Source organism: Trichomycterus rosablanca, chromosome 6 (assembly GCF_030014385.1).
Source record: "Trichomycterus rosablanca isolate fTriRos1 chromosome 6, fTriRos1.hap1, whole genome shotgun sequence".
Classification (NCBI taxonomy): Eukaryota; Metazoa; Chordata; class Actinopteri; order Siluriformes; family Trichomycteridae; genus Trichomycterus; species Trichomycterus rosablanca.
Window position 1 is genome coordinate 27,392,547 of NC_085993.1, and position 14,089 is coordinate 27,406,635.

A 14,089-nucleotide genomic window follows, 5' to 3' on the forward strand; every position below is an offset into this window, starting at 1 on the left:
AAAGTATTAATATTGACAATATTTATATCAAACAACCCAGCAGAATCTCACAAACACATTTATATGATCCATTTTACTTCAAATGAATGAGCATAAAAAAATCCAGAAAAAGTTTCAATATTTGATAATGCTTTGCTATCATTAAAAAAAACTAAAGTGCATGGTAAAAAGCAGCACTGCAACCCAGATCAACCACACATCAACATAAAATCATAACCGCTGCTTACCTGAGCTTCTCTTCTTCAAATTGAGACCAAATCTAAAGGGGTTGGACAATGAAACTGAAACACCTGGTTTTAGACCACAATAATTTATTAGTATGGTGTAGGGCCTCCTTTTGCGGCCAATACAGCGTCAATTCGTCTTGGAAATGACATATACAAGTCCTGCACAGTGGTCAGAGGGATTTTAAGCCATTCTTCTTGCAGGATAGTGGCCAGGTCACTACGTGATGCTGGTGGAGGAAAACGTTTCCTGACTCGCTTCTCCAAAACACCCCAAAGTGGCTCAATAATATTTAGATCTGGTGACTGTGCAGGCCATGGGAGATGTTAACTGGTTAAATTGGTAGTTAACTAAGCTGTCACTTATACCTCTACAACCAATAAAGAGAGAGTTTTTCCATTGCCAGTTCACCCAAATCACACACATTGGAATAATGAAACAAAAAACAAGCATACAGTGGGGAAAATAAGTATTTGATCCCCTGCTGATTTTGTAAGTTTACCCCCTTACAAAGACTTGAACAGTCTATAATTTTTATGGAAGGTTTATTTTAACAGAGAGAGACAGAATATCAACAAAAAATCCAGAAAAAAAACATTAAATAAAGGTTATAAATTAATTTGTATTTAATTAAGGGAAATAAGTATTTGATCCCCTACCAACCAGCAAGAATTCTGACCCCCACAGACCGGTTATGTGCCCATGAGGCACACAAATTAGTCCTGTCCCTGTATAAAAGACACCTGTCACAGAATCAGTTTCTTCCATTCAAATTTCTTCAAAAGACCAAAGAGCTATCAAAGGACGTCAGGGACAAGATCGTAGACCTGCACAAGGCTGGAATGGGTTACAAGACCATCAGCAAGAAGCTTTGTGAGAAAGAGACCACTGTTGGCGCAATCATTCGAAAATGGAAGAAATACAAGATCACAGTCAATCACCCTCACTCTGGAGCTCCATGCAAGATCTCACCTCGTGGGGTAAGAATGATTCTGAGAAAGGTGAGGTCAGTCCAGAATTACACAGGAGGAGCTTGTCAATGATCTCAAGGGAGCTGGGAGCACAGTCACCAAGAAAACCATTAGTAACACACTTCGCCATAATGGATTGAGATCCTGCAATGCCCGCAAAGTCCCTTTGCTCAAGAAGGCTCATGTACAGGCCCGTCTGAAGTTTGCCAATGAACACCTGAATGATTCAGAGAAAGCTTGGGAGAATGTGATATGGTCAGATGAGACAAAAATTGAGCTCTTTGGCATCAACTCCACTCGCCGTGTTTGGAGGCAGAGAAATGCCCAGTGGGGATGGTGTTCTTGGGGTCATATCCAGCATTTCTCTGCTCCCAGCTCCCTTGAGATCATTGACAAGCTCCTCCCGTGTCATTCTGGGCTTACCTCACCTTTCTCAGAATCATTCTTACCCCACGAGGTGAGATCTTGCATGGAGCTCCAGAGCGAGGGTGATTGACTGTGATCTTGTATTTCTTCCATTTTCGAATGATCGCGCCAACAGTGGTCTCTTTCTCACCAAGCTTCTTGCTGATGGTCTTGTAGCCCATTCCAGCCTTGTGCAGGTCTACAATCTTGTCCCTGACGTCCTTTGATAGTTCTTTGGTCTTACCCATGGTGGTCGAGAGATTTGAACGGAAGAAACTGATTCTGTGACAGGAGTCTTTTATACAGGGACAGGACTAATTTGTGTGCCTTTTGTGCACATAACCGGTCTGTGGGGGTCAGAATTCTTGCTGGTTGGTAGGGGATCAAATACTTATTTCCCTTAATTAAATACAAATTAATTTATAACTTTTATTTAATGTTTTTTTTCTGGATTTTTTGTTGATATTCTGTCTCTCTCTGTTAAAATAAACCTTCCATAAAAATTATAGACTGTTCAAGTCTTTGTAAGGGGGTAAACTTACAAAATCAGCAGGGGATCAAATACTTATTTTCCCCACTGTATAGCATTATGGATTAGAGGAACAACTAGAATTCCGCCCAAAATCTGAATTCAGAAGCTCTGATTGGTTTATACAGCTGTTTTTCAAGACCTGAACCAAGACTGAATCTCTGAATCAAATGTGCACTGATCCATGGAGTTGTTTACGCACAACACCATAATGAACTGGAGTGAATCTTTACAACAGATAAGAGCACAACTTCCTGATTCGATTCCTATGAATAATTTGTTTGAAAAGAGTCGTTTCTGACTTGTTTTTACTCAGTGATTTAGTTTGCTTTTTCATAGACTGATGTGAAGAAATGGGGGAGGGATAAATTTTATGTAAAGTGCAGGTTTTATTGTATTTTTATATAAATTTTTAACTGTTTTGCAATTGTATTGCAGTGTTTTCTATACTATATGTATACTATGTATACTATATGTATTTTCAGTGTATGTGTCAAAAACAACCCCATTATTTTACATTAGACTAAAATATATGCAGTTCCACATTCCTATGAGAAAGATACCTTGAAACTTAACACATTTTAAACTTAACGCCACTCCCAGAACCAATTGACGTTGAGTTTCAAGGTACCACTGTATATAAATAAAGCCTCTTAAATATACAAAGCAATAAAAACTGATGAGGGTGCTACCATAGTTAGAAATCAGCAGCCCATCTACTACATAATTAAGCAAATTATTTTGAAGAGCTCACACATTTTTATACTGAGCTAGACACAGTCATAGACACACTGAGTCAGCTACAGTGCTCAACAACATACAAAGTCAGAAAGTAGATTTCTGTACTAAAATTATCTTACCGAAAACATGGTAAAATATATTTACACTGATTAGCAAAAATTTTTATTTTTATTATTAAATTCTCCAGAATTTAATACTGGAGATGAGGTGAATGTGTACATCAAATTGTTTTGTGTATAGGGCTGCGGAGTCACAGGCCAGTCAAAGTGCCCATGCTAACTCCTGTCTACCATTAAAAGCACATACTTTTAGCACAGGCATCAGAACTGATCAGAACAATAGAAGAAGTTTACTGGTGTAAACTAGTGTGATTTGAAGAGCCAGCTCTAGAGTTTGAATCTCAGACAGTGCTATCAACTTGGCTGGGCATCCAATTAGATACAGCTGGCTGTCAAGTGACCTCTATTCTCACTGTATGGCTCCCTGTGAGACTCCACTGGCAGATGAACAGAAGCGTTTTAAAAAGCAACTGGGTGTGAGTCAAAGAGGACATGTGATAGCACGGGGGAGGTACAAGAGTCAAGAGGATTGTTAGGGGAGTATTATTAATGATGTTAATTAATAGATAGAAAACGCAAATGAGTATATTTGTATGCAGTATTTAATGGTGCCAAGTCAGCAATACTCTGATAAATGTTTATTTAATATTTTCCTTGTATTAGCCTTCTTTTCCGAATACAGTTTCTAAATATTTATTTTAGGTACTGTGCTTGCTGTTCTGGCAGACAGTAGCACATTGAGAGTGCGTATTGTAAAGGCCCTTGCTAAATTTAGCCCGTTACATGTGCAAGGAGATCAGAGCTAAGCAAGAGGGAAATACAGGGGCTAAAAAAGGTTTGTTTATGATCTGCATGTTCAGGATTTGTTCAATAAATAGAGCTTAGTTAAGCCATTTCAATGCAAACAGAACAGGATTTTAATACTGCATTCAAAACACTTAGAAATATAAAAATAACAAGGACAGATGGAGACATATCAGCAGGATTATAAATAAGGAACACACATATCATGTATGGAATATATGAATTAAAAGCCAAAAATGTTTTGTGTAGATTCTCTGAACTGAGAGTTCATAGTTTTTTTGTGAACAACAGCCAATCGTTGTTCATGCAACCGCCCAGCCCAGTCGGAAGGCAGAGCTGAGATTCGATACGATGTATTCGAAACCCCAACTCTGGTGCGCTAGCGTATTTTACCGCTGCGCCACCTGAGTGGCCATTAGTTCAAGTTTAATGTCAAACACAATCATGGACAGTTTTGTACCTCAAACCCAGGACCTTCTTGCTGTGAGCCGACAGTGCTACCCGCCGCCCACATTTTGGTTCTGATGGAAACCTGTTTGCCCACCTGAGGTTGGAGCCTGCAAGTTCAGACTGCTGTGCCAACAATGCTGCTCCTGCTGGATATGATGAGAACCTGCCATGTTTGCAGTGTAAATGTCCAGAACTCAATACTGACTTTATCACAGACTGGACTGAATGTATGAATATAAATAATGTTTTAACTTTTAGTTTAAATTATTTTTGTGTATTTATGGTTTGTTTAAATTCCACTCATTTAAACTCTTCTCCAGGCCACCCAAAGAGGATGGGTCCCTGCTGGGTCTGGTTCAAGGTTACTTCCTGTGATTTTAGGGAAGGTTTTTTTTGTCACTGTCACCCTTGGCTTGTTCAACAGGGTTTTTTTGGTCTGTTGGTCCTGGATGCTGTAAAGTTGCTTTAAAACAATGTCTGTATAAGTGCTATACAAATAAAATGGACTTGACTTTAAGAATGAAATGTCAAACAAGCTCATGGTCTGGTGTCCACATACTTTTAACTATATAGCATACATGCTCAATATAAGTACAATTTTCTACACTTTTGTTCTTACTGACTATACTACATTATTATAAACAACTGAAAGGATTTATTCCTTTACCACTGTAGTTGGGAATATGTACATGATGAAGAACTACATTCAGAGCAGATTAAAGTAGAAAAGTAGAAAAGTGGTGTAAATGTGAACTGGCCTTACCTGAATCACTTAAGGAGGTCATCTTTAACATGCAGATGTAGTTCTGAGAAGGTTCAAGAAACTGTTGAGCTACTAGGCCCAAAAACCAGCAAACAATAAGAAGCTGAGGACAGTCCCTCAAAGGAATACAGCTGCAGAGAACACAATAAAAAATCATGCAATAAATGACAAATGTCATGACAACTGCTTTTACCAATTTGGATCAATTATTACCAGCAAAAGATCCAGCAATCAGAAAACACAACACAGCCTGACACTTGGCAGAACAATATATTGTGGAACTAGGCAGGGTTGCTGTCTTTGACCTCTATTATTTGCTATTGCAATTGAACCCCTTAGCCACAGTGCTGACAGAAGAGAAAATCATTAAAGGGTTGGGGAGAAAATGGAATTCATTATATGAGGATGACATGCTTTTATTCATCTTTGATCCCCTTAGTTTACCAAAAACCACAGGATCCATTTAAATATCTAGGAATCCGGATTACACAGTTTCAAAAACCTTTATAAAGCTAAATTCTTTCCTTTTTTAACTAGTCTTAAACATACTTACTTTAATTATAACTGGGAGTTAACACCATTAAAATGGATGTGTTGACCAGATTTTTGTACTTGTTTTAATGTCTCCCAATTTTCCTAACTAAATCTTTTCTAATGATGTTGACAAATTGATATCTGGCCTTTTTTTGGCACAAAAAAAAACCTTAACATGAGGAAACATATTACAGCATCATATTACCCATATACAGTGTATCACAAAAGTGAGTACACCGCTCACATTTCTGCAAATATTTCATTATATCTTTTCATGGGACAACACTATAGACATGAAACTTGGATATAACTTAGAGTAGTCAGTGTACAGCTTGTATAGCAGTGTAGATTTACTGTCTTCTGAAAATAACTCAACACACAGCCATTAATGTCTAAATGGCTGGCAACATAAGTGAGTACACCCCACAGTGAACATGTCCAAATTTTGCCCAAAGTGTCAATATTTTGTGTGACCACCATTATTATCCAGCACTGCCTTAACCCTCCTGGGCATGGAATTCACCAGAGCTGCACAGGTTGCTACTGGAATCCTCTTCCACTCCTCCATGATGACATCACGGAGCTGGTGGATGTTAGACACCTTGAACTCCTCCACCTTCCACTTGAGGATGCGCCACAGGTGCTCAATTGGGTTTAGTCCATCACCTTTACCTTCAGCTTCCTCAGCAAGGCAGTTCTCATCTTGGAGGTTGTGTTTGGGGTCGTTATCCTGTTGGAAAACTGCCATGAGGCCCAGTTTTCGAAGGGAGGGGATCATGCTCTGTTTCAGAATGTCACAGTACATGTTGGAATTCATGTTTCCCTCAATGAACTGCAGCTCCCCAGTGCCAGCAACACTCATGCAGCCCAAGACCATGATGCTACCACCACCATGCTTGACTGTAGGCAAGATACAGTTGTCTTGGTACTTCTCACCAGGGCACCGCCACACATGCTGGACACCATCTGAGCCAAACAAGTTTATCTTGGTCTCGTCAGACCACAGGGCATTCCAGTAATCCATGTTCTTGGACTGCTTGTCTTCAGCAAACTGTTTGCGGGCTTTCTTGTGCGTCAGCTTCCTTCTGGGATGACGACCATGCAGACCGAGTTGATGCAGTGTGCGGCGTATGGTCTGAGCACTGACAGGCTGACCTCCCACGTCTTCAACCTCTGCAGCAATGCTGGCAGCACTCATGTGTCTATTTTTTAAAGCCAACCTCTGGATATGACGCCGAACACGTGGACTCAACTTCTTTGGTCGACCCTGGCGAAGCCTGTTCCGAGTGGAACCTGTCCTGGAAAACCGCTGTATGACCTTGGCCACCATGCTGTAGCTCAGTTTCAGGGTGTTAGCAATCTTCTTATAGACCAGGCCATCTTTGTGGAGAGCAACAATTCTATTTCTCACATCCTCAGAGAGTTCTTTGCCATGAGGTGCCATGTTGAATATCCAGTGGCCAGTATGAGAGAATTGTACCCAAAACACCAAATTTAACAGCCCTGCTCCCCATTTACACCTGGGACCTTGACACATGACACCAGGGAGGGACAACGACACATTTGGGCACAATTTGGACATGTTCACTGTGGGGTGTACTCACTTATGTTGCCAGCTATTTAGACATTAATGGCTGTGGACATTAATGTTAACACACATTAACACACCTGGACGCTGGGAGGGGTAATTATGTTAAAATGCTGTTTGTTGACTACAGCTCAGCATTTAACACGATTATCCCCTCTACACTAACCATCAAGTTGGAGAACCTGGGACTTCATCCATCCTTGTGTCACTGGATCTCTAACTTTTTGACGGACAGAACACAAGCTGTGCGGGTAGGTAAACACATCTCACCCACACTCACCCTTAGCACTGGCGCCCCCCAGGGCTGTGTCCTGAGCCCCCTGCTGTACTCGCTGTACACACATGACTGTGTGGCCACTTCCAGCTCTACCACCATTGTCAAGTTTGCTGACGACACTGTTGTGGTGGGCCTGATCTCTAACAACGATGAGAGGGCCTACCTAGAGGAGATTAAACACCTGGAGGACTGGTGCCAGGACAACAATCTCCTCCTCAACGTCAGCAAGACAAAGGAGCTGATAGTGGACTGCAGCAGAAAGCAGGAGAGGAACTATCACCCCGTTATGATCAGTGGCACCGCAGTGGAAAGAGTAGACAGTTTCAAGTACCTTGGAGTTCACATCTCTGAGGACCTGTCATGGTCCTGCCACACCACTGCGCTGGCAAAGAAGGCCCGTCAGCGTCTCTATCACCTCAGACGCTTAAGGGACTTCAAACTACCATCCAAGGTGCTTCGTAACTTCTACACCTGCACCATTGAATCCATCATAACGGGAAACATCACAACCTGGTTCGGAAACAGCACCAAGCAGGATAGGCAGGCTCTACAAAGGGTGGTGCGTTCAGCTGAGCGCATAATCCGGACTGAGCTTTCTGACCTGCAGTCCATATACAGGAAACGGTGCTGGACAAGGGCCAGGAGGATAGTAAAGGACCCCAGTCATCCCAGTAATGGACTGTTTTCTTTGTTACAGTCTGGGAGGCGTTTTCGTGCTCTAAAAGCCAAAACGGAGAGGATGAGAAGAAGCTTTTTCCCACAAGCTATTCGTGTCCTCAACGAAAACAGCATTTAGGACCATTTACACAATGTGCACAATCTAATTTATATGTGTATGTATGTGTATATATGTGGACATATGTATGTGTATATAAGTATATGCGTGTATACTGTTTTATGTGTATATGTATGTATATGTATAGATTAGTATTGTGTATTTATTATTTATCACATCTGTATAGCATTATGTAGCATCATGTTGCACAGTTTCTGCACTACTTGTCACTTTACACACTTGTTCACTTTAAACTGCCCCTTGTAATTATATTGTAATTCTTCTGATGTTCACTTTACTTTAAATTGCTCTTTTTAATTATATTGTTAATTTTTCTAATGTCCTAAACTCTTACTTTTAAAAACTTTTTATATTTTGTTGTATAATATATTTTTTAACTATTTTGTAGTTTTGTAATTACTGTGGCGGAGCAGTCACTAAAGCATTTCACTGCCAGTTGTACTGTGTATGACCATGTATGTGACAAATAAACCTTGATTTGATTTGATTTGATTTTGTGTGTTGAGTTATTTTCAGAAGACAGTAAATCTACACTGCTATACAAGCTGTACACTGACTACTCTAAGTTATATCCAAGTTTCATGTCTATAGTGTTGTCCCATGAAAAGATATAATGAAATATTTGCAGAAATGTGAGGGGTGTACTCACTTTTGTGATACACTGTATATACCAAAAGGTGGCCAAGTATATTAGACAGAACACACTTCTTTTCTACATGCTTAACACTACTATCTGCTTTAACTATAATTCAAATATCAGTCCTACATGCCACAGATGCTAAGCAGAACCAGCAACACTTTCATATGTTTTAAACTAACAGCATTTTCAATCAGTGATAAACTTTCTGTCACAGGCTTTTAAATGACCCTTTCAGCTCTTTCCTATTACAGCACTTTTGGCATAGTTCCACAAGAGCTCCACTTAGAGAAACTTCCTTTAAATGTGATGGCTTTTGCCACTTTTAGCCAGACAACATATTATTTCAATAGAAGGACAAATACAGATACAGCCGGATGTGGTAATAAATGTTATACTGTTTGGAAGCCTGTTCTGTCATACATAGATAACATACATAAATTGACTCTATTGCTGATTAGGATGTGTGAAATTAATCTCTCAGAAATTATGTAACATTTCTGTATTTTCATTATTATAGTATTTATATGATTTCAAATATTTAATTATATTTACATTTACATTTTCAGCATTTAGCAGACGCTTTTATCCAAAGTGACTTACACAGTGAGCGGAACACGATGAGCAATTGAGGGTTAAGGGCCTTGCTCAGGGACCCAACGGTGGCAACTTGGTGGTGGCGGGGCTTGAACCGGCAACCTTCTGTTTACTAGTCCAGAACTTTAACCACTGAGCTATCACTGGCCACACTTTTAATATTAAATTATTTATCTTTTATTTGCATGTGTATTACTATTTGTATATTAGTATATGCAAATACATGTGTGCAGACGTGTATGCATAATTACAGCCATAAATTTGGTGTAGTATTGCAAGAGTGTTTATTGTTGGGGAGGGTTTTTTGTTGTTGATTTCTCTATTGCTTAAATACAAATAAAAAAGTATTTTCTGACTTCAAGTCAGAAAAAACTGCTAGCAGTTTTTTAGGGTAACACAGCAGTTAATGTGCAAGCCCACCATGCTTCTAACCTAGTTAAACATTTAACAGAGACAAATGGCCATGTCACCTTGCTGTTATAACAACGACTCTTAATGTCTAGTGAAGGTGATCGCATGTGCTGCAAATGGATAGATAGCATAGTATAATCCTACAAATGTGTAGAGGATCTGTGTTAGAATTCACCATGGTTTACCCTTATCACAGGAAGTGGACTTTCAGATGCAATCGGAAAAAAATCTGCAAGCTTGCGTATAGAAAACAGCATTTAGCACCCTAATAAAACCTACCTAATGTCCTGTAATGACCTGTTCTTGGATGGGGTGACTCGCTTAGTAGAAGGGAACTGGTTATAGCTTAAAAAAAAAAAAAAAAAATAGGTTAAAACCATGTTGGTTTCTTGTCATAACCAAATAAATAAATCATGTTTATCGAAACATAACAGTACACCCTTATCCGTATGTACAGAGTTTAATATAATTACTATTGCAGTGCGCTCTTTGCAAGCACACTAATGGTGTTAAATTGTGCTGAGTCAGTCATCAACACTCCATTGGATTTCTCTCAGTGGTACTGATGTGTGAGAGATTAATGAACAATGACTTACTTGTCATTGATTAGTTAATCATTATTTTTTTAGCATAAGCAAACAATTGGTGAAAAGACATCTATAAACATCAAGTCATTGTCAGCCCTGTAATTCCACAATCTTTCATTCCTGTTTGTTCCAGGAGCTTTCTGCCCTTTAGCCATGCCTCTAGTAAATAAAATTCAGCTCAACAGGATCCACTTGGCCTAACATTCAATTTAAATGTATTTGTTTAAATCTGAGCAGGTAAGATGCTTCTGTACATTCAAAGATGTTTTCTGCTACAGTTCACTTTTGTGGTTCACTTTTTAACATTACTTGGTTCACAGATAATGTTAGACCATGTTTTATCATAACCAATTAAATAAATAAATACAAATTCATCTTTATATAATTATTGAACCATCTTATGTATTGTTTCTAACCAGTTCGATAATTAAATTCATGAAACTAATTATAAATGTTGAAAAAATATTATAGCAATCTGCACTGATCACAAGTACATCACTAAATTTCACATAAAATGTCTCATCATGGTCTGCTTTACCAACACTGACTTTTCTTAGGTACTCATGTTGACAGACGAGCAAAAGACCACAGAAGCATCATCTCATCATACAGCAACACACAGCTGGCCAAGAAACAGCTGGGCAGTCAACTGTTCTATTACTAATAATATCCTACTTTTTGTTTACAGAGGGTCATGTAATTGTTATAACTTTAGGAGAAAATCAGTTCAAAAAGAACATTTCTCAAGGTAAGACTGCAAATTATGTATCTTTTAATATCTACGATAATGTGTGTGACCTTTGAGCTCCCAGGCAACAGTCTCATATCAAGCAAGAATGGACAAAAAATTGCAAAAGTGCAAAAATTGGTGTCCTTAATTTCCAAACCATTGAAAAGTCTTATTAATGGGAAAGGTGATGTAACACAGGGGTAAACACGCCTCTGTCCTACCTTTTTTAATGTTGCAGGACTTCTAAATTCTAAATGTTTTACATTAACAAAATACAATAAAGTTCATCAGTGAAAGAGTTTAAGGGTACAAATTTCTCCACAAATTGCCACATGGTTCAAATATTTCAAGTTTAGGAGACGCCAAGTTACAAGGTACCACTGTAATGAAACAGATTTATCCTGACTGAAATAAAGTAAAAAAAGAGTGTGGTGTAATTAGAAAGAGTCAATAACTCAGTAAATCCACATAAATCTTATGTGATATAAAGGTTTTGGCAAGGGTGAAGGTTTGTTTTTACTATGTGGCTACTCTGGGGCATCAAGGGTTTCCTCAAACATCCAAATCATTCGAAAAAAAAATGTTAGAATTACCTACAAATAATTATTTAATTATTATTTTGCTGATATTTTCTGTATAAAAAAAGCTAATAATTTTAATGTTTTTTTGTTAAACATACATACAACCCCAAATCAGAAAAAGTTGGGACTGTATGTAAAAATGCAATGTTTCTTACATTAGCTTTTATTTTATTGTAGACAGGGTGAACCTGAAATATTTCATGTTTTGTCTGTTCAACTTCATTTCATTTGTTTATATACCATAACCAGTCCTGCATTTCATGCCTGCAACACATTCTGAAAGAAAGTTGGAACAGTAAAGTATTTACCACTTAGTAATGTTTCCATTCCTTCTTACAACACGTAAAAGACATTTTGGCAATGAAGTGTTTCAGGCATTATTTTGTACCATTCTTTCTGCAAACACGTCTTAAGGTGTGCAACAGTATGGGGTTGTCTTTGTCACATTTTTCAAAATTCTTCAGATATTCTCTTTTGGGGACAGGTCAGAAATGCATGTAGGCCAGTCCAGTACCCGTACCCTCTTCCTCCGCAGCCATGCCTTTGTAATGTGTAGCATGTGGTTTTCATTGCCTTGTTTAAAATGCATGGACGTCCCTGAGATGTTGTCTTGAAGATAGCAAGATCTCAATGTACTTTACTGCATTAATGCTGCCATCACAGAAGTATAAATTGCTGCATCATTGGTGCACAGCTCCCCACCATGTGAGACCTCTACCATCAGCACTGTGTACACTGAACATGCAGCATTTATAACCTCCTGCCTTTTGGGAGGAGATACAGAAATAGCTGTGCCAGAACCAGTTGGTTTAGGTGCTGCTACTTCCCCTTATTCATCAGTCTGCTGAACTCCTTACTACACAGGTAATAATTACTGTCAACAATACACACGCTGACTTATTTATCCCTACACTAACCCTGAACTAACATTGCACTGCTTGATATACACATAATACTAAATCGCTGTACATTTGAATCACTGTACATTTTTACAGACTTCTATGTATAAATTGCATATTTATTACACTTTTGCACTCCTGGTAGATGCTAACCACAGTTCATTGCCTTGTATTTTGCAAAGACAAAGTTGAATCTATTTGTATCTATCTATAATGGGAGCATTACACAAGTACAGCTGACAGTTGTCTTGTTGCATGGTATACTTAAACAGCAGTCACATCAAATACAAAAAACTCTGGAAAAAACTCTGTTCATTTAAATGGAAAAGGACATCACACTGTTAAAAAGGGATAAGCTATATTGCTCTTACAATGCTTCTAGAGGCAGTTACAAACTCTGCATGAGTATTTACAGTAGTTATAAAGTATACACACCCCTGTTAGAATGCCAGGTTTTTGTGATATAAAAAAAATCAGACCAAGAAAATTTTAATGACATGTGCTTCTTGCATCTAACAGCATTGGCCACAAAGAGCAAAGTATCTGACAATTTTATTGTTAAAGGTATCAGTCAGAAGAAGGGTACAAAAAATTTCCAAGTCATTACATATACAGCACAAAAGTGTCATTACTAAGAACTGGAAATCCCTCCAAAATTGATGCAATGACAAGAGGTCCAAAATGCTGCCAGGAGGCCTACAGCAACATAAAAAAGCTGCAGAAATCTCTGGCAAGTACTGGTTCTGTCCTTCATGTGTCAACAATCTTCTGTATTTTTTATATGTCCAGGCTGTGGAGTACGGTAGCAAGACAGAAAGAAAAACATCCAAAGAAAAACATCCTACAAAGAAAAACATCCAAGCCTGGCTACATTTGCTAAAACCGACATGAAGTCTGCCAAAAGCTTGAGAAAAATGTGTTATGGTCTGATGAGACCAAGGTTGAACTTTATAATCCAAAAGGTATGTTTGGCACAAAAACAAAAATGTGCAACACCAACACAACACCATAACCATAGTAAAGCAAGGAATAGTAAGCAGATTGCCAAGTCAAGAAGTGCAAAGCTGATAGACTCCTACCCAAAAACACTGAGTGCTGTCATAAAATCAAAGGGGCTTCAACAAAGTATTTAGAAGTGTGCATACTTATGCAGTCACATTATAGTTTTTTTTTTTTTTATCCATCCCCCAAATGAATTCAGTTTTTTAATTAAATTGTGCAGATTATAGGTCACATAAAAGTAAATAATTTATCTTGATCTAATTTTTTACATCACAAAAACTTGGCAAATTTAAATTTTTGTTTCATTACCTTAGGCTGTTTGTTTACCTTGATGCTCTTCTATTGCTCATGGTAATATCAGAGCCATATTCTCTGGTTGTTGCTAGCAGCTGTACCAATGTTTCTTTTGGTTTGGTTGCCTAAATGCAATTTAGTGAATGCACAACTTCATACAGTAAATGTCTAATGTGTCTCTTTGGTATGACTTTTGAATGTTTGTTTGT